Here is a 26,358-nt window from a genome sequence, read left to right as displayed (position 1 = left end):
TTTTGCTTACAAGGCAGGCGGCGGCACCAGTGAGCTAAACCCCCGGCCCAAAAACTCTTACCATAAGTACATTAGATACAATTTTTGTACTTCCTGAGAACTCAGTGATTCTCTTTGACAGTACAAATGGAAACATTTGGGACACTGAGACTGAGTAGCAAGGAGGTGGCAAAAGACCTGGAAAAGAAAACACTGAAAGGGGAGAAATGTTAGCGTCTCAGAGAGGAAAGCCTGTGTTAGGGAATGGAAAGACAACAAAGACATCTCCTTTCTGCCACCTGTCTGTCATGTAGAAATGATAGGACTTGAAAGAAGGAACGAAAGTAAAACATTCCAATAGAGGTCAATGATTGTAATAATTCTGTAGGTGGTGTTGGCAGACTCGACCAACATGTAACAAGCTGTCCTGTAACCAAAAAGTGAGGAAAAACATATTATTATAAATATTTATGCACCTTCTGGACCAAAGAGTATGGAACTAGTTTGTTATTTATTCAAAACAAGGGGATTCTAAAGTCATTTACCATTTAGATTAGGTCTAATAGACCAAATGATCGAAAAATACTGGGTAGGGAAATGCCAACCAGGACGTCCATCCTTGACATCATCACCATTATGTGTAGTGGGTGTATGCCTTGTGGAAATTATATGTCCACAGGAAAAAGGAAAGGCCAACGTGATGGTGTAAAGTATGTTGTCTAAAGACAGTGATGCAAAAAGAATTCGGAAAGAGACTAGATACTACTGTGCGGATTGTAATGTTGCACTGTGTAAAGAATGTTTTAAGATACACCAGACACAGAAAAAATGTCGAGTAATTGTCCTTTTTATATTTCCTATTATATTATAAACATTAACGAAAAAGTTTGCAAGCTTTGGTCACCCTATATTAAACATCGGGCTGATAGGTGGTTCAAACAACAGTCGTGTCTGCCACAGTCTGGAGGCTGGGCGTCAGGGCAGGGTACAGGCAAAGCCCTGCTGCCTGCTCTGGGGATGGGCTCTTCCTTCCCCTTCCCTTTGGCTGTTGTGCACTGCTTAGCCTGTTCCTCACAGCTGCAGTCCCCAGTGCCCTTTCACATGGCTGTCTTCCCTCTGTGCGTCTGGACCTCACCTTCCCTGGCCTGAGGGACATCAGTCATTGGATGTGGCCACCCTAGCCCTGAAAGCTTCGTGACCCTCCATCCTTTGCCTCCCCTTTCCGATCCCTGTGTTGCTGATCATTTCAGTGTCTGCCCATTTCCTGCCCTGCTCAAACTACCCGGACTGCACGCTGCAGCTCAGGCACAACGGGCAGGGAAACACTCCTTTATTCCTCCTTCTTGGTGCCTGTCTGGTTGGAGCAATCTTCAGACTAATTTCAGCCAAGCATTTTCCTTTGTTCTCTAAACTTCCAAAGCTCTGTATTTACCGCTTTTATGTGTTTAACCCTTCAGACTCTTGCTTGTATCTTTCTCACATACTGTCGCCCTCCTGGCCAGGAGCCACACTGTGCCTGCATGCGTGACCCTGTCTGATGCCGACAGCAGGCCCCGCAGTGCCAGGGCTTAGTACCGTGTGAATGAATGGCTGAGCATGTGGATGAGTGAACAATAAACTAATGAGCGGGTGACCTAACCTTAGAACTGAATAAATACCAAGGAAACGATTTTTCCTCCTGAAATCAGCCCCCCCTCTTGCTTCTCTACTTTAAAACCCTAAGCAAATAAATTCAAAGGGAAATGTGAGTTCAAAATATATCACTTATAAAAGAGAGCGTATTCATTCTTGTGGTTTTGGCCTCTAGTCCGTTTATCTGGCCTCTCCCCACTTGCTCTGCAGAGTCTTCTGCTCTCAGGGGCTGCTGCTCCCTGAGTTTTGAGCAGAGGGACCCCGGGGGTGCAGTGAGGCTTTGCATGCTTTTCCTTGAGTCGTAGACAATGCTCAAACCACTCACCTGAAACTTGATGGAAAGGAAAATGTAAGTGCGTATTTAACCTCTTAGTCTTTCTCCCAGTCACTGCCCTGTGCTTCTCCCAGTCCTCCCTCAGTCCATCCTGACTGTCGGTACAGGCACCTCTCTTACCAGGGTTGGTACACGGTTGGATTACAGCTTTGGTGTTTGGAGCCAAGGAAGGCGGTCGGGTCGGCAAGGATGTGAATGTTTAACTGTCCGCTTTGCTTAGGAAGGGCAATCCCAGGGGCAAGCTGGACAGTGACAGGCATTGGGCTGGTATGTGTGACAGGGCTGGGACTCTGCCATTGGGTGGCTTTGCCGCAGTACTAGGCAGTGCAGTTGTGGGCATGCTACTGCCTGTGTCTGGGCCTCAGTTTCTCTTTCATTGGTAGTTCTGGTCTATAGGTTTTCCTTCAAGCTCCATGGGTGCCTTTCAGGCTAAGACCAAGGAGAACGTAAGCCTCTTGCGAGGCCATTAGCGACTCTCAGCAGAGTCCTGTGATTTTAAAGCTCACTTGGGTTTGTGCTGTCCAGGCCCGATCTTCACTTTGTGGTTGTCCTGACTCTGATTCTCATGGCCTCTGTCTCATGTGTCTTTAGGGTCAGGGAGGGGAGGAAGAAGAGGGCATTGAGTCAGATGTAACTTTTACGTTTCTGGTAACAGGTGGAGAGGAAAATTGAAATTACATTTTTAATCAAATCTTTTTGATTCTTTGTAGATTTGATTTGAAGATTTTGTTTGCTTGTTTGTGTTTTTGGTACCAGGGATCGAACTCGGGACCTTGCGCTTGCATGGCAGGCGCCAGAACCACTGAGCTAAATCCCCGGCCCGGTTTGAAGGTTTTATACTCATTTTCCCCGTAGTTCGAAGAAATCGAAATTGACAGAGTTTCCTTTAGCACTTGCTGGTGGTACTTAGGCAGATGACTCCTGCTGGCATTTACAGAGATGTGATGATGCAGCAGCAAGCTGACTCAGCTGACGCGACTGAGCCACAGTTATTCACTTATTAATTATTCATGCTTGGACTTCTCCCAAAGATAATGTGAAGGGATGCACAATAAAAACTACATTTCCAGTCGGACTATAAAATCAAAGATAAAGGAGCCATGTAATGATGGGGGCAGAGATAGTTGTACAAGAAAAGGTCTTTCTTTTGGCTGAGTACATATTTTTTTCTTTGAGATTCCTGGCAGCCAAGGAGAGAAGGGAAACATAATCAATTACTTGGTTTTCATTATCTAGTAACAGAAGCAGTCTGTGCCTTCTGATGAAACAATGTCATGTTTTCTCTTACACCAAACCCTAAGTACAATTCAGTATCTGATTTTTGTGTCAACTAGAATTATTTTAATACTTCAATAGTGCTTTTACAACAGATGTAGAACTTTGTTTCATAAAACCATATTTTATATTGACCTTCAAATAAAGCTGAAGGAATATTAAATTGTAATTATGAAAGTACAGTATTTCTTCTACTTGGGTTAAATAAAGTAGTCCCAAGACATGGGTGTTTGTTTTCACTTTGTGATTTTGCAAGTTTAACTGGTTACAGAAATGGAGCTTAGAAAATCGAAGATCAAATTGCTGTCACCTCCTTAAGTCATCTGTCGCGGAGATGAATGGTTACTGCCAGCTTTGGACAGGCTCAGGTTAGTTTACTGAGTGCCAGGGATATCAGGTTCAGTTGTTTATGGAAAGTTAACATATGTTTAAGCTCCCAACCCTGTGGAAATCTGGGCTGTACAGGAAGGATGTGGGCTGCTGGATGTGGCAGACGGGTTCAGGTTTGACTTTTAAAGTAAGGACAACTCCATAGGTACATAAACCTTCTACATGGCCTAACTCATTCATCTGCAGAGACAGCCTTGAGTGGAAAATCTAATTCTTGAAGTCGAATTATTATGTAATATTTTCCAAATGCATTGAATCATGAAACCCACAGCACATTGACAGACTTTCCATAGTTGCTTAGGAAATATAAAGCATACTGAAAAATGTGGTCTCACAGATGAATTAATCATTGCAAGAAATGATCAAAATTTGATTCATATGTTTAATATACAATAAACTGACTAATATCATAGAGATAGTTCAGATAAGGGGACATGATGCATCCCATTTGAAGATGAGCAGTCTTCAAAGTGATAAATAGCACTTGGTGCTGGTTTGCAGTTGTTAGGGCTGAGTCTGAATTTACTTCCTGGAGTGTTTTTGATAGGTAAGGTACAAAACCAAAGCAAAGACGAAATCCCAGCATCAGCTTCCTTACCCCAGGCCCTGCAAGCTATGATAGAGGATAGGACTTGGAGTTGATGCCCTGATGGAACACTCTGATCTTCTTCACCTCTGGAGGCCAAACCTCCCCACCCAGGCAGGGCCAAGAGGCTGAAGCACTATTAGCTGCCCCTTATTGTCCCCCACACTCTACCTGGCGTCATGTTGGAGCTGCCACTGCCACTCAAGAGCCCATTGTTAAACGCCCAGGAGCTTGACTATGGTGGGAGGAATCATGTCATGGAAATCAGACCCTTCTTTATTCCTTGAAGAGCCAGTCATTAGATATTTACCAGCACTAGTGTGTCACCCCAAAAGGTGGCATTGTTATTATTATCCTTATTGTTATTATTTTTTTGGTACCGGAGATCGAACTCAGGTCCTTGTGCTTGCACAGCAGGCAGCGAAACCACTGAGCTAAATCCCCAGCCCAATTATCCTTATTTTTGTAAAAGGAAACTGAGGCAAAGAAAACTTGAGTAGCTGATCAAAGATGACATAGCCAGCTGGCCAGGCCACTGACGCGTATCTTCATATACTGCCTATGTTGTCACTACGTGATGAGAGCAACATTTCTACTCGTGGGATACCTACTTCAGGTGCAGATAGGGTACCAGGTGTGGCAGGCTCTTATAGCTGCCTAATGGAGGCACCGAAGTAATGAACTGATTCATTCAGAATCACAAAGCCCCCTGGTGTGCTGGACCCTGAGCTTTGAAGCTCCTTGGTTCTAACAAGATTGCAGACTAGACTCTAGCGATGGCCAGCATTTAGAGACCAAGTCCCCAGACTGCAAGCCCAAACCTACTTATTTATCACAAAGTGGCAACACTACAATTAACCCAGAATATGGGGGTTTTAGCTTAGAAAAACAGTCTGTGCACCTGGCTCACATGCTGACAGGGCTCTGCGTGCTGCTGAGGCACACGTACCATGGATCCGCTACCACCGGACTAGAGCAAGACACAGGCAAATCAGCACGATTTCACTGTTGCATGGGACCTGCTAGGGCAGGACAGAAACCAGGTCCTCTCAGTACACAATGGAAGTGCTCAACCAGGACTCAGAGCAGGATGTCTTCCCGGAAAGAGGGACTTCTACACAGAGATCTGAAGGACAAGTCAGCTTTATCCAGACCGAGATCAAATAAGGGGGTGGCAAGCATTGAGGCCAGCATGCACCAAGGCCTGGCAGAGAGACAGAGCACTAGGAGGTCAGGCACCAGTGGGCCAGGGTGGGCAGAGTGTGGAGACCAGGAAAGGTGTCTGGCAGGCAGTGGAGGTCGGGTGGTGAGTTTTTCCAGCCAAGCCTCAGACATTAGATGTGATCCCAAAGGCAAGGCATGTGGGAGGGAAGATTTTAAATAGGGGAGTGATCCAATCAGCTTTACATTCTATACTTCATCCAGCTGCTGTTTGGAAAGCAGATGGGAAGGCCCAAGGCTCAAGATAGAGGTACCATGAAGACTGCTGGGACACGGAAATCCGGGCAAGGTGGCTGTTTGGAGGATAAGGACTCCATTTTTTACAGGGGATTTTTTTAAACCTTGGAGGTTGACAGGGACCCTGTTGAGAGCAGTTATCAGTACAGTAGTTGGGAGGCCTGGGAGCCTGAGCTGAAAGACTGAGCAGGAGGAGAGGACACGCTGACAGCATTTATTGGCCAGGGATGGAGCGGCCGTCATGTGAGGTGGAGGAGGGCATTTGCTTTTGCCACCCATCTGAGAGCCTTTGTTCTTTCATTTTCCTCATGTTCTCCTGCTCACTCCTGGGTGCACAGACCCTGCACAATGGCAAGGAAGTGGCCAACTGCATTGTGCCCCCTCCCCACAAACCAGGCCTGAGTTCCAGAATGTTCTCTACTTCCTCTGGCCCTCTGGCCTCCTTTGACAAAACCATGATTTCTTTAACTCCCAATTTTATTCATTCTTGGCCCCTTGAGGACAAAGTGTGTTAGTCAGCTTTCCGTTACTCCAATACCTGAGACAATAAACCTAGAAAGAGGAAAGGTTTATTTTGGCTCACAGATTTGCAAGTCCCATCCCTGACTAGTTTTGGCCCTGAGGTGAGGCAGCACATCATGGCGGGAGCTCAGGGAGGGGCAAAGGTGCTCATCTGTTGGCGAGGGAGTAAAAGTGGCCAGGGGCACTTGAAAGAGGAAGTAGGCCAGGGTCACACTAGTCCCCTCAAGGGCACTCCCCCAGCCCCAAAGACCTTCCTCAAGGGCCCCTCTGAAGGCTCTGCTCCCACCGCCCAGTGGTGCCAGTTGGGGACCAAGCCTTCGGGGACAGTCCAGACCAGATTCTAGCAGGTCTGCATCCTGCTCCTCAGCATATCCTCCAGTTCTGCTTCACAGTGGGTACCCACTAACTCTTTGTGGAGTGATTGATTGGTTGGTTGTCTTGTTGATTGATTAGTCACAATTGCATAAAAATAACTTTAGACTTTGAGTTCCTAGATGGTATTTTTTATTTAAGAAGGGCATTTGTTAACTCAGATGAATGTCTCATTCGAGACTGTAAGGAGAAAAGCTGCTTGGGGAGTAGAAGCACCTACCAGTTCTTTTTACCCATCTCGCCCACTAGTCCAGGTTCTCAAGTCTCCCAGAGCAAGGCATGGACGTGGGGTGGGTGGCATCCCTTCTCAGAGCGCAACGCATCCTCTTGCCCTTAGCCCTGCTCTTCGCCTGTGAAGTGGCATCGAGTTCACCGGATTTCCACACCTTCACTGTGGGCACGGTTCCCCATGCCCAGGGGGCTCCAGCCTGAGACCTGGCCCTTCTGAACTCCTCACACCCTCTGCTTCTCATGTGAGGCGCTCCACTGCACACCTCTGCCTTTGCCTGGTTGGCCCTTTTTGTTGGACAATCCTTAGCTGTTCTTCAAGGCCCTGCTCAAAGCCTGTTGTAGATGGGACCTTCCTGACTCACCTACGCAGACTTGGTTGCTTCTTATATTTCCTCAATAGCCCTTCACACACGATTGGATGACTTATCTGTTTATAAGACTGTCTTGTCTTCTAAACCACATGCTGTTTTTGTATAGACTAAGTGCCTGGTATGTAAGCGGTGTTAAATCATATCTATGAAATGGGGAAATGCGTAAAGAATTCTCACTTCCTGATGGGTCCCTGGAAAGTGTCTGTTGTAGGAAGACACCCTCCCGGCCCTCCTCGAGGCTGGAGCAATTTGATTACCTCCTTAGTGCAGTTCAGCGGTGCTCAGCTGAAATCCAACTGTCTCTTGCATATCCTGTAACATCTCATCTGCTGTATGCATGTGAATACCTCTCAGGAGGGCACATGTGAATGCTATTCCAACATGAAAGTGCTTTTGTTATCCTCCCTATAATTAGTTTCTCTATATAATGGGGCTTGCTAAATTGGGAACAGTTAGAGCCTATGTGGGGGCAGGAAATAAGACTGATAGATTATTTTCAGCTCAAACTTTCAATCACTCTTGAGATCTATTACAGACATAGCAGATGGTGGATGACTCTAAAAAGTATCATAGAAAGACCCACAGGGTACACTAGAACCAAGGCAAACAGTCAGACACGACTTACAGGGGTCAGACATAAAAACAGAAGACAGTCATTCGTTCTCCCAGTGTTTATTTATGCTCTGGCTCTTCTACTTGCTGGGTATGGGCTCTGCTGTCAGGGAGCTTATATGCTTATGGGAGGAGGCAGATAATTAACAATAAAATATACAGAATTTTAGTGCTCGGTGTTATGGAGAGCAATAAGGCAGAGAGCAAAAAGCAAAATTAGAGGATTCTAATTTTAAATGGAAAAGTCAGGAAAAGCAACACTGAGGTAGCGATATTTAGATGAAGAGTAACAGGGGTGAAGCAATGAGCCATGCAGCTACCTGGAAGATACACGTTCCAGACAGAAGGCAATGACCTGGCAAGGTTCAGGTGGAACTGTGCCTAGCTTGTTTGGACAACGGCAAAGGGGCCATTTCTGGCAGGAGAGGCCAGACTGTGTTGGATTTTTAGGTCATTTCTGGGACATAGAGTTGGTGAGATATAGGAACACATTGGAAGGCCATAAGCCAACAAATAACATCTGGGTTCAGGCAGAGACAACATTGGATCTACCCTATTTGGCAATTCTGTGAAATGAACTGAACTTCCTAGCAGCAATCTCCAGCCTTTTTGGCACCAGGGACTGGAAGATAATTTTTCCGTGGACCAAGGGCTAGGGGCGAGGATGGCTTCAGGATGATACAAGAGTGAGCCTTACATTTATTCTGCTCTCTTTCTATTATTATTATTGTTATGCTGTGTACTTTATTTTTAATATTATATTAGATTCTCAGAAGGAGCTGTAACCTCGATCCCTCACAAGTGTGGTTTCCAGCAGGGTCCTTGTTCCTGTGAGAATCTGATGTTGCTGCTGATCTGACAGGGACAGCTCGGGTGCTACTGCAAGTGGCGCAGAGCAGCCATACAACACCTTTGCCTCCTGGCTCCCAGACACCACAGAGCGGGACTGACCTGTGTCTTGGGGTTGAGAACTCCCATGCTGCAGGAGGAGCAGACTGAGTGAGCTGTCACAGCTCAGACTCCATGCTCCTCCTCTGGTCTACTGATGCACTGCTTTCCCCGAATGAAGATTCATTCAGCAGCTCTTTGTAGTTTTCATGTCAGCACTGAGGATGCACTGATGAACAAGGTAGATGCATGTCCTTGCTTGGACAGAGTTTGCAGTATGATGAGGAAGACAGACATAGACCAGGTCCTTGTGTGCTGGGCAGGAGAAGACATTGAGCAAAGCAGACCCAACCTTGTCTAGGGTCACAGAGGGATCTCCCCAGAGGAAAGGACATCTAAACAAAAATCTTATGGAGAAATGAGAGGACATTTTGGGCTGAAGGTGTTGCATATTGAAGGTTCTGAGATCAGGACAAGCACTGCATTCCTCTACCTTCGACATAGAATAAGTGAATGGTACAGCCATGGTGAGCATAGGGGACATAGGGAACAGGCAAGGAGGCATGGGATGAATCTGGAGCAGCAGATGAAGACCAAATCATGAAGGGCTCTCTAGGAATTTGGAAGGAACTGGGTAATGGCATGGGAAGGTCTACATTTTGAGATCATTGTGGCTGTGATATGGTAGACGGACTGCCAGGTGGACACACTAGGAAGACATTATGAGATCTTCCAGGCAAGCAGCAGTGGAGTTTTGGCTAGCCATGTGGCAGGGATGGGAAGAAAAGTGGATTCAGGCCATACTGGGAGGAGAAATGAACACAGTTTGATGACTGATTGAATACAGTGGGGTAGGGGAGTAGGAAATACAAGGTTCTGCATATATACTACGGGAAGATGGACAGGCTTGGTGAGGAAATGCAAGCAGTAACTTCTGGCTGTGAGGGCCCAGGAGCGCTGTGAAGCGTGGAGCTGGGAACACAGGTGCGAACGCAGGCAGTCAGGGTGCACACTGTTGATGCACACCGGGAAATCCTGGGCACAAGGACCACACTGGAAGCCTGGGGCATGGATGTGACCATCCAGGAGAGAGGCACATTCAGACAGTAGGGCCCAAGGGGCTGCCACGTGCAGTGAGGGAGGCTCAGAGTGGTCCACAGACAGCCGGGAGCAGGTGGTCTCTCCAGATCTGGAGCAGAAAGGGCTGGTGTGATCGATGCTGTTGCTCCCAGCTCTGGTCCCATCTTCCTGAGGTTGTAGAGGTTGCTGTGTCAACAGGTTTGGTTTTTAGGCCATCTCCTCTTTGGGCACAGAAAAAAGGGAAGAGGAAGGCATGTTGCCTTATCTCATTCCTCCCCTCTTGGTTCACGGAACTCAGGATGACTTAGCCGTGTCTTTGCAGATGTGTTCAGCTTACAGAAGGTTTTCTTGTCTTCATTTGTGTTTGTTGTTTTGCAGCACTGTGGATGGAACCCAGGCCTCATGTACACTAAGCAAGTGCTCCACACTGAGCTACACCCCAACCCTAGAGAAGCCTTCTAACCCACTTAAGTTACCTCATAGAGTGGAGAATTAGTAGTTTTCCTTGGCTTACATGACAGCATCTGCTTCTACAAGTATTCCTTGGATAAAATGTTCTCTGGGCATCTACACCAGCTCTTCCTTTTGTAGGTACAGCACTGGCACTCAGAGGTGGGTTTTTTCAAGGACAGACAGTGAGCAGGTGTCATCCAGGATTTACGCTTGAGTCCCTAGTCCCTGGTGTTCATAGTTCTGTGCCTGCAATAGCCAAACAAGACATACCCTCAGCCCTGCCCATGAGTGCAGTTCAAGGCATCTCCCTCTAAGCCACACAGGTGTGTTTTCTCCAAATGGTATTAATGGAAGAGACTGGGAGGAACTTAAACTGCTAAAGACAGTTTTGGAGAGCCCATTAGATGGTGTTTGTCCATGCTTTCCTTTCACATTCTGGTTCTCTACTGAAAGGTTTTGCAGAAATATAGAGGTAGATATGGCACTGGCACTGACATGCTGAAGTCAACTGAGGAACTTCATCAGAACTGAGAAGTAACAGTGGGCTAATGTTACACTTTATTCTCATAATCCAAAGGGCCAGAAACTGGCAACTGACTTCTGAACCTGTGTATTGCTTTTGTTCCCTTGAAAGTAACATTTTTTTCCATTGCTGGGACAAAATTCTCAACACATACAACTTCAAGGAGGAAAGGAGAGATTTTATTTTGGCTCACGATGTCAGCTGTTTCAGTCCATGGTTGGCTGGCTCCCAGGAAAAAGCATCATGGCAGAGGGGTCTGGTGGAGGAGAGCTGCTCCCCTCATGGCGCACAGGAAGCAGAGAGCAGGGGGAGAGCACCTGAGGGGAAGGGGCCGGGACCAGCTAGTCCCCAAGGTCACCCTTCATGGCCCACCCAGACACTCCCAGAAGTTTGCTTCACTAATCTCCTCCTAGGTATCCCTTCAACTAGTCAAGTCGCAATCAGGATTAACCATCACCACGGCAACAGGCAGGCTTGGTTGCAGGGAAAGGATAACATCAAAATGAAGAATTTCTGTTTGCTGAAAGACTGGCTGATAGGTCACTGACAAAGGGATGACATCTTCAGTATCTCAGAGCAAGGGGGTAATCGATGTAGAAAAAGCTAAGTCAACAGAAGGCTGGGAGTGTGGCTCAGTGGCACAGTGCTGGCCCAGATTGTAGGAGGCTCTGGCTTCTACCCCAAGCCCTGCAAAGAGCAAACAAAGAAACAGAGAAAGAAGCTGCAAGTGGAAAACAGGCTAATGGCTTTCAGATATTTGGAGAAACACACTAATTGGTAATAAGAGAAATGTTAATTTTTTGAAAAACGAGAGATTGCTTTAGACTTACCATGGTGACAAAACTTGCAACATGTTTCATGTGCCCTGGGGGCAGGGACACGGGAACCCCTGCTCCCTTGGTGAAGGGAGGACTGGGAGGCTGTCTGAGTTGTGACTGAAGCACAGTCCAGACCCAGGAGCCAGCAGTCCCACGCCATGCCCACCACAGACAGCTCTGGAGAGTGGCTGTCTGCAGGTGTGGAGGAGGCTGTCCCCTACCATGTTGTCTGTGGTAGTTGGCAGCGGGACACAGCCTAGGAGTCATTGCCATGGGAACAGAAGGCTACACGGTGCGTGCACACTGGGCGGTGTGCGCATTAAGCGATAAACAGTTCTTGACAACACTGGCCCAAGTTAAGCAGAGCTCTGTAACACGCGTTCATTAAAGTACATACATACGCAATCCTCAGAACACTGTCTACTCGTTGAACACACCTATTTATACAAGGAACTACAGCCGCCAGGTTAGAATAGGTCCTGTCGGACTGAGAAGAGGGAAATAGGAGTCAGGATTGGGGATGAAGACAAAAAGTGGAAAAATAATGGCGCAAAACAACTGCCTTATGGTGATTCTTGGACACAAGTACCATAAACCGAGGGCTGCACTACATTCTACTCCCAGGACCTGAGACTGGAAACAAGGAAAAACAAAGGCCACACGAGTGGGTGTTACATTCAGGACTGGTCCCGAACCATTACACGTAGGACTTCCTGTCAAGGCTCAACTTTCTCATCTGTGAGATGCAAATAATGAACACTTCCCAGAAAGGACATGATTCGTATTATTTTTTTCTAGTACTGGGACTTGAACCTAGGACCTCATTCATGTTAGGCAAGGGCTCTACCACTGAGCTATACCCTCAGTCCTGTGGCTGGCAGAGTCTGAGAAGAGGAAGCAGTCTGCTTGGCTCACAGTGTGGGCGCAGTGGATATTAAGTCCTCACTGTCTGGGGGTTTTTGCTTCCAAATCTCTCCTTCAGATGGGTCCTCAGATTTTCTAGGCACTGCTCTGTGCCCATCCCTGCAGTGGGCACCACTGTTCTGCCAACAGGACCCACACGGTCCTAACCCAGACTCCAGAAAAGCAGCTGGCAAGGTTGGTCTCCCACGACCCCCGCTCCCCAACTCGGGGCATGAAAGCAGGCCTGGTTTCCTAGGTACTGGGACTGGCCCCGTTTCTCTCCAGCCTGGTACTCTGGCTCCTGTGCCCTTGTTCATACTCAGTGAGAGGCTGTCCTCCTTCTCTCAGGCCCTCTGTCCTTGTCACTTGCTTGATCCGGCCAACCTGACTGACAGCACATGACTTTCACAAGAGGTTTTGTTTCGTCTTCTTTGATTCTTACCTACTTTCAGAAGCCTGATCAGAAATGAGCAGCCCGAGCCTTTCCACGGTTCCTGGGGTCCTCACAGTGAGTCAGGCTCCTCGAACAGGGTCACCACCCACTGTACCTGAATGGCTTCACTGTCCTCTCCTCTGAGCACTTCAGTCTTCAGATTCAGCCATGGACAGTACGGCTTCATGTGTTCTCACTAGGTGTCTGGCCGAGCTCGGCCTTTATTCCCACAACACGGTTTCGCTGAGCACCTACTGGATGCCAAGCACCGCTAGAGGTTGTTCCACCTCTGCACAAATCTCCTTCCTCCCCCTTTTTGTTGAGCTATCTGCTGTTCATCCTTATGAGGCTGAGCTGCCCTTCTTTGCATTTTTATAGCACCTCTGTGTCTCTTATCACTGTGCTTTTTACAGTTTGTTTTGCATTTATGACCAGACTGGAAGCTCTGGGCTGAGGGATCACATCCATGTCTCTGGCTCCAGGCCTGCACTGAGAAGCCATCCGTGGGTAGCCGCCGAGTAAGAGGACGATCTTGAAGCATATTACAGTGCTGTTGTACACTGCTTCTCAGTTGGGGAAGGGACCCTGGAGATACCTCAAGCCCAGGCCTTATTTTTCTTCCTTTTTCATTTAAATGTTTTCTACTGAAATATCATTCCCGTACCACGACAATCAGCATTTTAGGGTTTACAATCAGTGGTTTCTATATCTTAACAGAGTTGTGCAGCCATCCTCACGATCAAGTTCTAAAACATTTTCTTCATGCCCAGAAGAAACAGTCTGCCCTAGCCATCACCACCCAGCTCGTCTTCTCTCGGGCCCGAGCAGCCACTCATCTGTGGTCTCAGTCTCTGTCTCCACTGATCTGCCTTTTTTGGACTTGGCAGGTAAAGAGAATCATGCAATACGTGAGCTTTGGAGCAGGTTTCTATCACTTAGCATAATGTCCTTAGGGCAGACTTACAGCCTGTACCAATACTTCATTCACTTTTACAGCAGAATAATATTCCATTGTAGGGTGGGGCCATCTCATCAGTTGATGACTGGATACTTGGGTTGTTATGAGTAACAACTCCACGAGCATTTATGGATAAGTTTTTGTGTGAACTGTCCTTTCAATTCCTTTTCTCATATAGATAGGAAAGGAATTGCTGGGTTAAATGATAACTCAATGTTTAACTTTCTGAGGAATCATGGAACTGTTTTCTAAAGTGGCTGCTCCCCTGCAGATAAAACAATTCAAATTTCTGCACATGCTGGTTGTTATATTCCTTTCTCTTTTTTTCTTTTTGAGACAGGGTCTCACTATGTAGCCAAGCCTGGCCTCTTAATTTGTGATCCTCCTGCTTCAGCTTCCCAAGTGCAGGATTATAGGCATGTGCCACCGTGCCTGGCCTCCTTTTTATTAAAAGAAATTAAGCCATCCTAATGCATCTACCCCTTCTGTTCTTACATGTATTACCCTGTGTGCTTTTTATTGAGGTCTGCATTGGACAGTGGGCACATTATTTAACCCGGGGTGTCTGTCCCTTCTCTAAGCTAAGAGCTCCCATCAGTGAGGCACTGTGTGGTGGGCAAATGGAGGGACACAAGGCAGGGTGATGTCAACCTCCCAGGGCTTAGGCTGCTCTGTGCATGCTGGGGCGCATTTCCCGGGTGGGGGGTTCACACCCCCGGAGGCTCCCGAGGGAAACCAGAACCAGGCTGGGCCTGTGCTGGGGAATGACCATGACCAAGAGGCTGAGGGGCACTGGCCTCATGCCGCCACGTGCTCTGTGGGAGGTCAAGGCCCAGGAGCCTCGGCCACAGTGGGTGCCTCTGAGGCTGCAAACGCAGCAGAGGGTGGCTTTGTGGCCAGCCTCGGACTGTGGGGTCATCACTGCACTTATTTATTTAAATTAGGATCAGTGCCCAAGCCTTGAAGGCTAGCTCAGCCTGGTGACGCTCCTGACCCCAGGCCCTGGGCTCCCCAGCTGTGAGCCAGCACTGTGAGATCAGTGGCTGTGGGCCACCGGCCTGGGCTCCTTAGGCAGCGCTCCGGATGCTGCAAGGCTTTGGGAGCCCAGGAGCTGGTCTGCCCAGTGGCCCCTTCCTGCCCTGTGCTGGGGGCACCCTGCACAATTCCTCCTAGGACCTCCTGCAGGCACAGTCTAAGCTCTCAGCTCTGCAGCAACATGTTGGGTTGGGAGTAAGTTTTTGAAGGTTTGTTTATTGTTCACATATTTGTACACATTTCTGGGCTACACCATGATGTTTAGATACATGTGTAATGATCAGGTCGGGGTGATAAGCAGAGCCATATGGGTTAAGAACACCCAAATCCTGTCTTCTAGCTATTCTGAAATGCTCACTGTGTAATGGTTAACTCTGGCCATCCTGCTGTGTGAAGCTCCATCCACTCCTGCTGTCTCCCTCTGTGTGCCTGTGCCCACCTCTGCCCGCCCGCACCTCTGCCGGGTCCCGGGGCCAACTGCTGTCTGCCTTAGTGAGAGCAACTTCTGCAGAATCTCTGCCTGATGAACTCATGTGCTCTTCCTGTTTCCAGAGATTAGAGAGGCTATTTCTCTTAAGGTAATGTCCACCGGTCCTCCACGTTCCCACACGTGCTGGGATTTCATTCTTTTTTATGCCTGACTCTTAAACAAGGCCAGGGCAGACTGAGACATGGGAGCATGTGAGCTGGGGGATGGTGAAGCCTGCGCTGGGCATTCTGCTGGGCACCTGGGCGCTTGGAGCAGCTCTGCAGTTGTCTCCTCAGCGGAGAAGTCAGGCGCGGACTCTCTGAGGTTCTCAGCCCCTCCTGGGCTTGGAGCCCGAGACTGAAAGGACAGCCAGGAGAGGTGGTAGGACATGCTAGAAGGCTGTGCAGCTTCCCTTTCCCCTCTCCCTTCCTTTCTCTTTTCTTCTTTCCCCATTCTTCCCTCTCTGTCTCTCCCTCTTTCCTCCTACCTGCCCTCCTTTCTTCCTTCTCTTCCTCCTTCCTTCCCGTGTGAAAAAAGCTGTGATTGAATGAATCACAGCTCTGTGAAGAACCAGCAAAGATGATCTGTGGGGTCCTCAGGAACAGGGTCTGTAACATTTTCAGAGAAGTGAACAGATACCAGGGTGTGGGAAATGTATTCAGAGGTGCCAGCTGGAGATGAGGGAGCTATGTCTGATAGGAGTTTTAAAGAACGAAAACCGCAATCAAATGCGATATCATTTTTCATCTTCAGAGAGCTGAATTATGGTATTTATTGAAATAGGTTACTTGCTCCTTTTTAGAAATTAAAAATTAAGTCCATGAGTATTTTTAGGCATACGTTGTACTTTCATATTGGCATTTCTATTCTGTTTTCAGAGTAAAAAGTCAAATGTTGAAGAGAGAGAGGGAGTGGGGGAGGGAGAAACAAACACTGGCTCCAAGTAGGCCACAAGCCTGATATGACTTACACAGAGTGGACGGAAGAGGCCCCTGCCAGGGTGCCCCAAACAGGTTTGCGGGTTTGTGTAAAACACATTCTAGGTGGGTCTGGCTTTTCCAACTTCCTTCCACTGTGTATTTTCCCCTTAAGTGAAAAGAAAAGCTGAGGAAAGAAGAAGCTGCGGGCTGGAGAAGGGGACTTTGCTAGCACCGGTAGTGGAGGCCCGGATGGACACAGGATGCTTCTCCTCCTGCTTCATGCAAGTTGGACTTGGCTGGCTCATAGGTGCATGAAGGGCTGAGAAGGGACCAGGGGGTGTCAGCCTGCACCCCGTGGGAGAGCAAGGCCAGTTGTGTCAGTGGATTTAAGGGCCCACGGGGTTCCTATCTTCTCTATCTTTTGTGCTTTAATTTCAGATGATTCATTTATTCAGAATGTCAGTGTGTAATGAGCTCAGTAGCCAAACAGTAGCCACAGCCCGGTTATGAGACTTGTGCAAGGGCTTATTCTGCATCTTGCCCTGTGAGGGGCTGAGCCTTGGACAGGGCTGCCCATGCCGGGGCCTGGGGACAGGGGGGTCCCCACTGTAGCTTGCGCTTTCTCAGGAGTGGCAGTGGTGGTGAGAGGATGAGAAGGACGACCCCTGGGGATGCCCAGACCCCTGTGTGGGTGATGGGAGAGGAAGGAGAGTCAGATCAGGGAAGAGAGGAGGGAGCCAGAAGCCGTGGTCAGCAGCGAGTTTCCCTTCAGACTGCGCCCACCTGCTTTGATTCCTTGGTGGCTTGAGCACCCAGGCCTTTTCCTAAAAACCTGCCTGGGCTGTGGGCCTTTTCCTCTTTTCTCTAACCCTGTGCACTGTTAGTAAATTACCTTAGAACAGAACTTACTATATTAAAAAAGAAAAGCCTTAAGTTCCCCCCAAGCTCATTAGGACTCTCATTACTAAATGATGGCTCACAAAACACTTTTTGGTGATTAACTTGTAAAGGAAGGGAAAATACATGGATTAATTTTTCCCCACTAGGGAAGTGATTGCAAATTTATTTTCTATTTTGGTGAAAATAACGTATTTGAAAAAATTATTTTACATATATATTATTAAAAAGCTTCTCCAAACCAGAGCAGAAGGATCCGGGGCTGCAAAACACTTGACCTGAAGCTGGGCTTTGCTCTTGAACTTGCTCCCTGTTTACACCTGCCAATTATTTTTGTCTGGAAGCCACAGAGGGGGCATGAGTTCACCTCACGAGAATGTGTGTGGCAGCTGGTGCAGTTGCCTTGGGTTAGGATGCAGGATGCCGGATGTGAGAGCACAGGGTCCCGTCTCCCTGAGGATGTAACCTCCTCCTCCCTGTCCACCTCCGACTGCAAGAAGGGAGCTCCCTACCCCTCACTCGCTGGGGGTGAGCAACCGAGGGGACCTGGGACGGTATTCAGGGTAAGAAGCACCTTACCAGCCAGAGTCACTGAAGCGCAGTGGGGTGCAAGTCATTGGTGCCCTCGAAGCTCATGGTTTCTGCTGGGCTCAGTGTCTCCTTGTCAGCCTGGCGGTGACAGTGGGTCAGATGCAGCACTCTGCTCTGTCCACTCTGCCGTGGGACACTCTGTGTGACTGTCGTGACTATGAGCTGCTGTAAGCTTCGATTGCAGCCTGGGGTCCGGAATCAGGGCAGCCTGAGGGCCGCGCCCGGCTGGGCCGTGGGCAGGTCTCTGGCTATCTCGTGGCTCTCCAGAAGGGGCAAGGGACTGGGCCCCTTGTGCTTCGCAGACACAAGAGGAAGAGTCGGGCAGGGTCTCTTCACACAGTGCTGCTGCCCATGGTCTCCAGTGGATGTGGCTCCCTCGTGTGCTCCCGGAAGTGTACAGCACTGTCACTGGGCACAGGAACTGGATGGACTCTGCCTGGCCCTGACTGGGTGGGGGTGACCTGATGGAGGCTCCCCAGTCAGAGGACGGAGACGGACTGCACTGCCTTCTGCTCAGAGGGACGGGATGGGCATCTGATGCTACCGGGAATCTGGCTGTCCCGCTAAGACGGAGGGTGTGGTACTCGCGGCGTGTGGGCCAAGAGGCCTGGAGGCTGGGGGCTGCCAGGCATTTTTGATGTCCAGCCCCTCCACACCACAGTCTCCTGGTCCACACTCAGTAGCACAGAGGTCCGCAGGGTGTGGCGGGTCGCATTTTGGACACATTTGGGTCCTTTGTGGCAGAGCTCTGATTTTAAAGTTCCTTCTTCGCTCTTTCTTCCCCAGCAACGTTTTTTTCCTCAAAAACAAAACAAAACAAAACAAAAACAAAAACAAAAATGGGAGGACAGCTGGAAAAATGGAAGGCATGAAAAATGTTAAGGAATCAGGGTTGTTCAGTTTGAGAGAGAAAACTGAACGGCCACTTACTGGCCTTTGGGAATGGAATTGTTTTCTCCATGAAGGCTGCTGAGAAATGATTATTCTCTTTGGAAGTCCACAGAAAATGAAATGGTCTGAGTTGAGGAGGAAGGATTTGGGCTGGATCCAAGCATTCATCTGTAGGTCACCGTAGGAAACTTGTCTCAGTTTCTAAGGAGAGATCAGCACCGTCATGGTGCTCATCTGGGGAGACCCGGGAACCCCTGGTCCCCAGCAGGGCGCAGCTGCAGGGCGCATTGGGGCCCCTGTGAGTCTCAGCAGCCTATGGCCCTCTTGCCTTATCCTTTATATACTCAAGAAAGCAAGCAATGTCAGTGCTCTGTTTCCCCTAGAAGTTCTGCCTCTCAGCTGCGCCTCGCCTGTCTGGACCTGTTCATAGCATGTGTGTTCCACTCACCTTCTCCTCTGCCCCGTTCCACCTCTTTGCCTCCTGGGATACTGGGGCACTGGACATGAGCTTTCCAGCCTGAGGTCAGACTGGACACTGAGGGTGACAAAGTGGGCACCGACCCCTCTTCTGACTCCAGTGTGACTGGAGTCTTGGCTAGCAAAGTTTGCAAGTCACACTGGCGTTGACTTTTGCTGCTTTGTGGGATTGCAGTGGTGCATCTAATTTGCTGACCAGTACCATTATCCTGAGATCTTCCTTGATGCTCCTCCAGATCTCGCCAGCCTGCACAAATTCTGGGATTGAGATTATTATTTCCCTTGGAAAATCTTTTTTGGGTGGATTTGATTTTTTGTGTGTGCTCTCTGCCCCATGTTTACTACAAAGGAGGGAGGAAACGGGTTGATGTACTTTCTCTGAAAAGGTTTAATGAAAAGGAAGGCTAATCTTCTTTTCTTTCCCCCCACCTTATGTCTTCTACTTCTGGCCAAGGGCTTATTTCCTAATACCCTGGGCACATTACCTGTATTTCTGTATGGACCAGTTAGTTATTCTCATTTAGAGAAAAATTCTGTTATATGACTGTAGACTTGACTCTTCCCCAGGCTGACCACCTTGCAAGTATTTTTGGTTGGCAGAAGTTGGAGAATTTGAACGATTTTGGAGAAACTTGCCCCACAGAGTACCTATCCTCCCTCTGGTGACTCATTAGAATTGTCTTTCCCTTGGGGCTATTTTTTCTCACCCTGTTGATTGAGTGCAGGTGTTGATGTCAGACACGGGCCTATAGCTGCTCTTACACTCATTCCAAGACCGCAGGGAGGTTACAGAACCTTTCTGGGTATCAGTTTCCTCATCTGTAAAACAGAGTGAATGATACCTTCCTCAGAGGGTTCTTGGAGCAACACATAAGCAAAGATCAGTCACATAACAGCATGGCGCTGGACTAAGGAGAAATATGTTGAAAGTTGAGGTGTCAGAACCTGCAGAATTCCCGGGAATCAATACTGTGACGTAGCTGAGAACTCGCCCTGCTACCCAAAGTGACCTTGGGCAGTGCCATCTGGCTCCTGTGGGAGATCAAAGACAGCAGGGCGGGAGGCCTGGCTCTTGGGGGGAGAGCTGTCTGCCTGCCCTGTGCCACATCTTGTTGGACATCATGGCCGTCCTTTGCCTCTGAGTTCTCCTTCCTCTCAGTCACCACTGATTTAGCACACTTGTTTTGTTGAGCTCTGGTTTTCGCTGTGGCCTGTAAACCTTCCCTTCATGGCCTTTAGATATGTTAGTCTCTCATACTTTAGGAGGAACTCGCTGGTCTAGATGTCAACATCCTTCGAAACTGGCACAGTCATTTTTGTTCTTGGCCTTTAGAATGCTGCTGTTGTTTGACATTTACTTGCTGGCGAAAGCCATACTGAGAGCAGCATCAGCACTTCCTTACAGTTCGGCTGTGGAGCTGATCTGTACCTTTAGCACCTCTGTTATTCTTGGAGTCCTTTTCTTGTCTAGATGATTTATGGGATGGGACTGTCTAAGTAGCCTATCTAAGGATATATGCACGAATTGGGAACATTCGATGTGTGTGTATGTCTCATTTAGATGTGTGTGTGCATGCACTGCTCTGTCCGTACGAGGCTCTTCATATCTCGAGAGGCTCATTCTGTGGCTAACTGGTTGTCCTTTAATCTTGTCTTCCTATTTTATTTTTTTATTAGTACATGTCTGCAGTGCCTGGATTTACAATCACCCCGGGGCATCGGGACATGCACATAACACAACTTGCTTCCCTTTTTAATCCCCTCCCCTCCCCACTGCTCTCTCCCCATCCAGTTCTCCTCTCCTCATTTTCACTCCTGTTCATGTTGTTAATCTTAACTCACATTATGGCACATGATGTTCACAGTCACTGAGGTTATTAGGCTCCTGAACTTGGCACATCTTTATTCTACTTATTTCCCCTTCTGCTCCTCCTCACCCCTCACCTTTGGTCTCGTATCTTCCTTCCCATTTGCAAGAGATCCATTGTCTTGACTCCATCTAGCTACCTTCTATTGATCTATTTGTTTGTACTTTGCCTTACTCAAGTGAGAGGTACCATACGGTATTTAAGCTTGTGTGTCTGGTTTATTTCGTTCAACATTGTATTTTCCAATGCATCCATTTTCCTACAAATGTCTCACATTTGTCTTTCTTCACAGCCAAGTAGTATTCCATTACATATAGATACCACATTTTCTTTATCTAGTTGTCTATTGACAGGTATGCAGGCTGCTTCCGGGATTTAGCTGTTATGAATTGTGCTGCTACCTTTTATTTATTTATTTTTGAGTTCAGGCCGGTCTTGAACTCATGGCTGTCCTCCTGGCTCAGCCTCCTGAGTGCAAGGATTACAGGTGTGCACCACTGTGCCCGGCTTGTGCTGCTACCTTAATAAGAGAATTCTGGGGTATTGGAGAACAATAGAAATTGGTAGTTCTCAGAAGCAGGGCTTAAGGAATTTCATAGTTCATGTTGTTCCACCTGGTCAGGAAGCCAAACCCAAGTAAACAGGATGAGTGGAGGGACAGAGAGCTACAGGAAAGGGGGCAGTTTGCCTAGAGTCAGCAGGCTCTCCTGTAGACCCCTTAGGCTACGTAGAATCCCAGACCCCTTTCTTTAACCCAGACTTCCAATCAGCCCAGCAGGTCTACAGGCTCAGAAATGGTCCCAGCAGCCCAACCACGTCCAGGGTGTACCAAGGAGATCGGCACCTGGTGCTTCGCATCCTCTCTAATGTGCTGGCCTGTGGTCCTGCAGGCAGGCAGTGCTGGCCATGCAAAGTCTCTTCCCTCTCACAGCAGCTGTGGCTCCATGGCCACCAGGGAGCAAAGAAGATGAAGAGCAAGGACGAGTCAGGTGGTGCATGTTCCCGGTGGGACCTGCTGACTCCCATCCCTTTGACGTGTTTCTTTGCCTACAGCGTTTTTGTGTTAGTTCTTAGGCTAGCAGAAAACCCCAGCTCTGCTTGCTTCTGTTCAACTGAGTTCCAGTTTTAAGTCAAGTCAGGAAATTCTTCACCTAATGTCCATGTCTTGGTTACTTTTCTCATTGCCAAGACAAAATACCCGACACCCAAAGTTAAAGGAGGAAAGGCTTATTTAGCTCACAGTCTGTAGAGATTTCAGTTCAGTCAGCTGGCTTCTAGGCAGGGTGACATCACAAAGGGGCATCACAGGGGAGAAAAAGTCCATGGCAGGGCAGGGCAGAAGGCAGCAAAGTAGTGCAGCAGCAGTAGCAGCAAGGCTTCTGTCCCTTGTATTTCCTCCAGAGCAGGTAACACTCAAACCCAGGGTGGAGTATTGTCAGTCCCCTGGAAAAGCCCCACCTATGGCAAGTGAGGCTCGGGGGGGACAGCTGGACACAGCCATAACAGTCCCTGGCATAGAGGGCCCTGGGGCTTGAGAGACAGGGGACACAGTCTCTGCCCGGAAGCTCCATGAGGTGTAGAGTGCTTGAGAATGGCTATGGCTTAGCATGCCATGTGTCTGAGCAGGGCTCCCGAGAGGGCTAAGGAAGGCAGGGTGGAGACACCCACCCGGCCTCTGGAAGGTGGGGTGTGTGGGGCAGGATGGTACCAGGAGGTGAACAGCCAAGACACGCTTGGAGTATGTGTGGAGCCCTGTTCCATTCGCAGAGCACCAAGTCGCTCCATATGAGGCAGCGTGGGCTGGGGCGGTGCGGGCATGGAGAGGAAGGAGTGGGAGGGGATGATTGGGAGAGGCAAGCACCAGGCAGGACCTGAGGGAGCTCATGGCCCAGAGGGACAGTAGCATGCCATGACAGAGGTGACAGAGGTGCGTAAGTGTACAAAGCTTCCTCCATCTCAGGGCTTGGAAGCTAGGAGCAAAATAGGTCAGCCAAGGGCCTTCACTTTGCATTGACTGAAGTTGTTTAGGAAGAGGATTCAAAGGTCCCCATTTCCATGTGAAACATAGACACACTGTGGTGCCAAACAGGACACTAATGATGGACTGCGACCCCAACCCACACTCCCTAAACACTGGCTGGGACTTCACTGCTCCTCTACTCTCTTACTCTTTCCTCTTTTTTTTTTTGTTGCAGTACTGGGGACTGAAGCTTGGCTCCTATATTTTTTGCGATGGATGTCTCACTGCGGGTAGAAGTTGCTCAGGTTGGGCCCAAACTTGCGGTCGTCCTGCCTCAGCCTCCCAGGGTTAGGTTAGGTGTGTGCCGGGAGGCCTGGCTGCTCCTCTGCCCTTGCTCTCTAGTGCGTCCACCAAAGGGTTAACAGCATGAACACTGATGCTGTGTGGTATGTGCAAAGATCTTATGAAGAAAAGCAGCCAGAAAGGCTCCGGCAGAGAGTGGAGGGAGCAGAAATATGCAGAGTAACTGTGCATTGGAGCAAAAATGTGAACTGTGGTTAGAGAGGGTGTGAGTGACTCACTGGAGCTGAGGACGAAGCAGAGGTGGGAGATGATTGCTGCTTGCTGGCAGGAATGGTGCAGGCAATATCAGAAATCTGCATTCGATTCATTTCAGACCATTTATGGATCGAGGCTAAATTCTGAATTAATCCACAGGAGAAAGTGGACTTTGAGGGATGGGTTGCCACTGTCAGCAAGGATTCAAGCAGACCTGAGCTTGTCACAGAGGGGAGGGAAGGGGATAGCATCTTTGCGGTGTCATCATGGATGCAAAGGGCGTCGGAGGGCAGTCCTTTGGCTGATGTTTATTAAGTACTCTGAACAGGACAGGCACAGTGCTCCAGCCTGACAAGCTCCTCCCCTCCCCCAGCAGCCCCGGGATGGAGGAGCACTTGCTATTAACATTCCTCCCCTCTTTTTGCTTGTGACACTGGAGATTTGACCCAGACCCTTCACACTGACCAGTGTTTCACCCTTTTCTGTTGATAAGTTGCCCAGTCTGAACTTGAACACGTGACATTCTGGCCCAGCCTCCTAGAGTACGGGGGTTACAGGTTTGCTCCACCGTACCGTCCCCATTTCACGATGCAGGATCGAAGCTGTGGAGTCTCTGTAACTGGCCAGGGTCACAGAGTGAGTGGACAGAAGAGAGTCCAGACCAAGGGCGGGGGCAGCTCGAGTCCTTACCTGTCACACTGTGTCTTCTCAGAATGGCCTGGCTAAGCGAGTAAAACAGTCCGGAAGACAGAAATGGATGTGTGTGCTGGCCCGGGTGTTCCAGGACGCACCTGGAAATTTCTAGTGCATTCAGGATAATAAAGTGTAAGAGCGCGCTACGCGCCTCCCAGTCCTGGAAGCCAGCAGAGCAAGCTCCTGTGATGAGGGTGGCTCGAGGCTGGAGCGGGCCGAGGTCGCTGTGAGGAGAGGACACTCCAGGGACAGGTGTCAGAGGCTGGTGGCACACGGCCCGCCCACCCCTGGACTCTGCCAAGGCGATCGATCTGGGCCTCTGGGGTTCGGACCTGCGCGGCTCTGGCCATCGAGAGACCGCAGCCATAGCTGAGCGCCCGAGAGCCTGGAAAGAAACTTGGGCCTCCATCCGGGCACCCCCGACTCCGCAGACAGGGAGAAGCTGGCCCGGAAAGAGAGGCTCGGTGGGCGCTGCCCTGCCTGCCGGGAGCTCACTCCGGAACGTCGCCTTCCGGGGCTCCATCCACACCACCAGGGAAATGGTCGGTTACCCGTCCTCTTCAGCGAGTTCCCCAACTGACAGTCTCCTTTGAAAATTGGTTTGCTTTGTCTCCTGAATTTCTTTTGTTTTCTAGCTGCTTCCTCTTCCTCATATTCCTTATAGTCACCTGGTGCTTATGCTTCCTGCTCTCCTTCTCCGTGGTTCCACTTGGCCTTTTCTGCTCTCCTTCATCCCCTGCCCTCCTCCCGTCTGCCCCTCTCACGTGCACGCACACACACACACACACACAGGCAGACACACACAGGCACACACACGGGCAGACACGCCCACGCTCACGCTGGCGCACGCTCTCTAGATTTAGAGAGAGCCGAGACAGACTGGCCCCATCCTCTCCCCTCAGGAGTGCTAAAGCCCGTCCATCTGTTGCGGACCTGCTTATTATCTGAAATGTTGCCTCGCGGAGAGAGATGGAGGCCAGCGTTCCTGTACTCTCTTTCTTCTCTTTGAATACAGGGAAGTGACTATTTCTCACCTAATCAGCACGTTAATAAAAGCTTGGCTGGGCCTCCGGGAGTCATTTTGCCGCCCTCCTTAGGGAGGGCACCGGCTTGCCTTCTGCAGATGGTGCCGGGCGTTGCTGATGTGATTCGAGCTCATGGCCTTGCGGAACGGTGAGGTGCTGAGAGGCAGAGAGCAGGAGAGAGCAGTGGTCAGGAACCTGGACCGGAGTGTGAAGCTCAGGACGGGGACTGCAGGCCTCCTGTCAGGTGCGGGTGGTGGCCTGCAGGCTTGGGGGAGGCGCTTCTGCCTGCTGGAGCCCATCCTCCGCAGGACTAAGTCTTTCCTGTTGGTGCCGCCAGCCGCCAGGGTTCCCACTCTGGGAGCTCGAGGTGGAGCGCTCTCTTCTGGCCGGCCCCTCAGGGCGTCTGGATGCAGTTCCTCCTTCCTAACCCTGCAGCTGATCCACTGCGACCCACACGGAGCCTCCTCCTCGGCTGAGCTGTGTGGGCTCTCTGGTCCAGTTTTCCCGCCGTCCTCTCTCTTGCCTGTCCAGGACGTGGGCAGACTCCCATCTCAGCCCACTGCGGTTCCAACCTGCCCCGGGTCCCGCACCCAATGCTGCTGTTCACCTTCTAGACCCCAGAAGCTGACCCCCAAGCTGGAGGCCCTCGTGTGATGCTGACAGTCCCTTCTTGTGGTCCTGGAGGGGAGGCTGCAGCAGCCCCCACAGCAGGCTGTGTTGACATGCTTTGTAAGTCAGGGCGCTCTAGGAAGGACATGCGTTTTCAGTCCTGGTCACGGGGGTCTTGGAATTCGTGTGACAGCTGGATTGTGGGTAATTCCACATCCACCCTCCTTGGGAGTCACTGTGTGTATCTTGTTATGAGTGTTAGCAATGTCCTAGGACCCTCTGAAGTCAAATTCTTCTCTCCAGAGGGGTTAAATCTAAGCAGAGCCTTCCTCACCCTACCCATTTATCTCCTAAGATAGCCTTCTCCGTGGATGCCTGGATTTTCAGGCTGCGTTACTGAAGTCCCATGGGCTGGGCAGCTTACCAACAGTAGGAATCTGTTTCTCACAGTTCTAGAGTCCCGGAGTCCAGAGTCAGGGTGCCCGGGTGTTTGAGTTCAGGCACAGGCCCACTTCCTGTTCACGATTGTCCCCGTCTTACTGGGCCC

At 49.5% G+C, this 26,358-nt stretch overlaps 1 long non-coding RNA gene across 1 annotated transcript; it reads left to right on the top strand.

Annotated features, from left to right (window-relative positions):
* On the top strand, positions 1–24,777 carry LOC110346654 (uncharacterized). Its single transcript, XR_002390818.2, has 2 exons — positions 1–22,372; positions 23,162–24,777. It is a non-coding gene; the product is annotated as an uncharacterized LOC110346654 (long non-coding RNA).
* The last annotated feature ends 1,581 nt before the right edge of the window (positions 24,778–26,358 follow it).

The sequence above is a fragment of the Heterocephalus glaber genome, unplaced genomic scaffold (assembly GCF_053883595.1).
Source record: "Heterocephalus glaber isolate CG9 unplaced genomic scaffold, H.glaber_assembly_v1.0 deba00001444, whole genome shotgun sequence".
Taxonomy (NCBI): Eukaryota; Metazoa; Chordata; class Mammalia; order Rodentia; family Bathyergidae; genus Heterocephalus; species Heterocephalus glaber.
The sequence above is the reverse complement of the archived record's forward strand: the minus strand, read 5'-3'. Positions and strand labels throughout refer to the sequence as shown.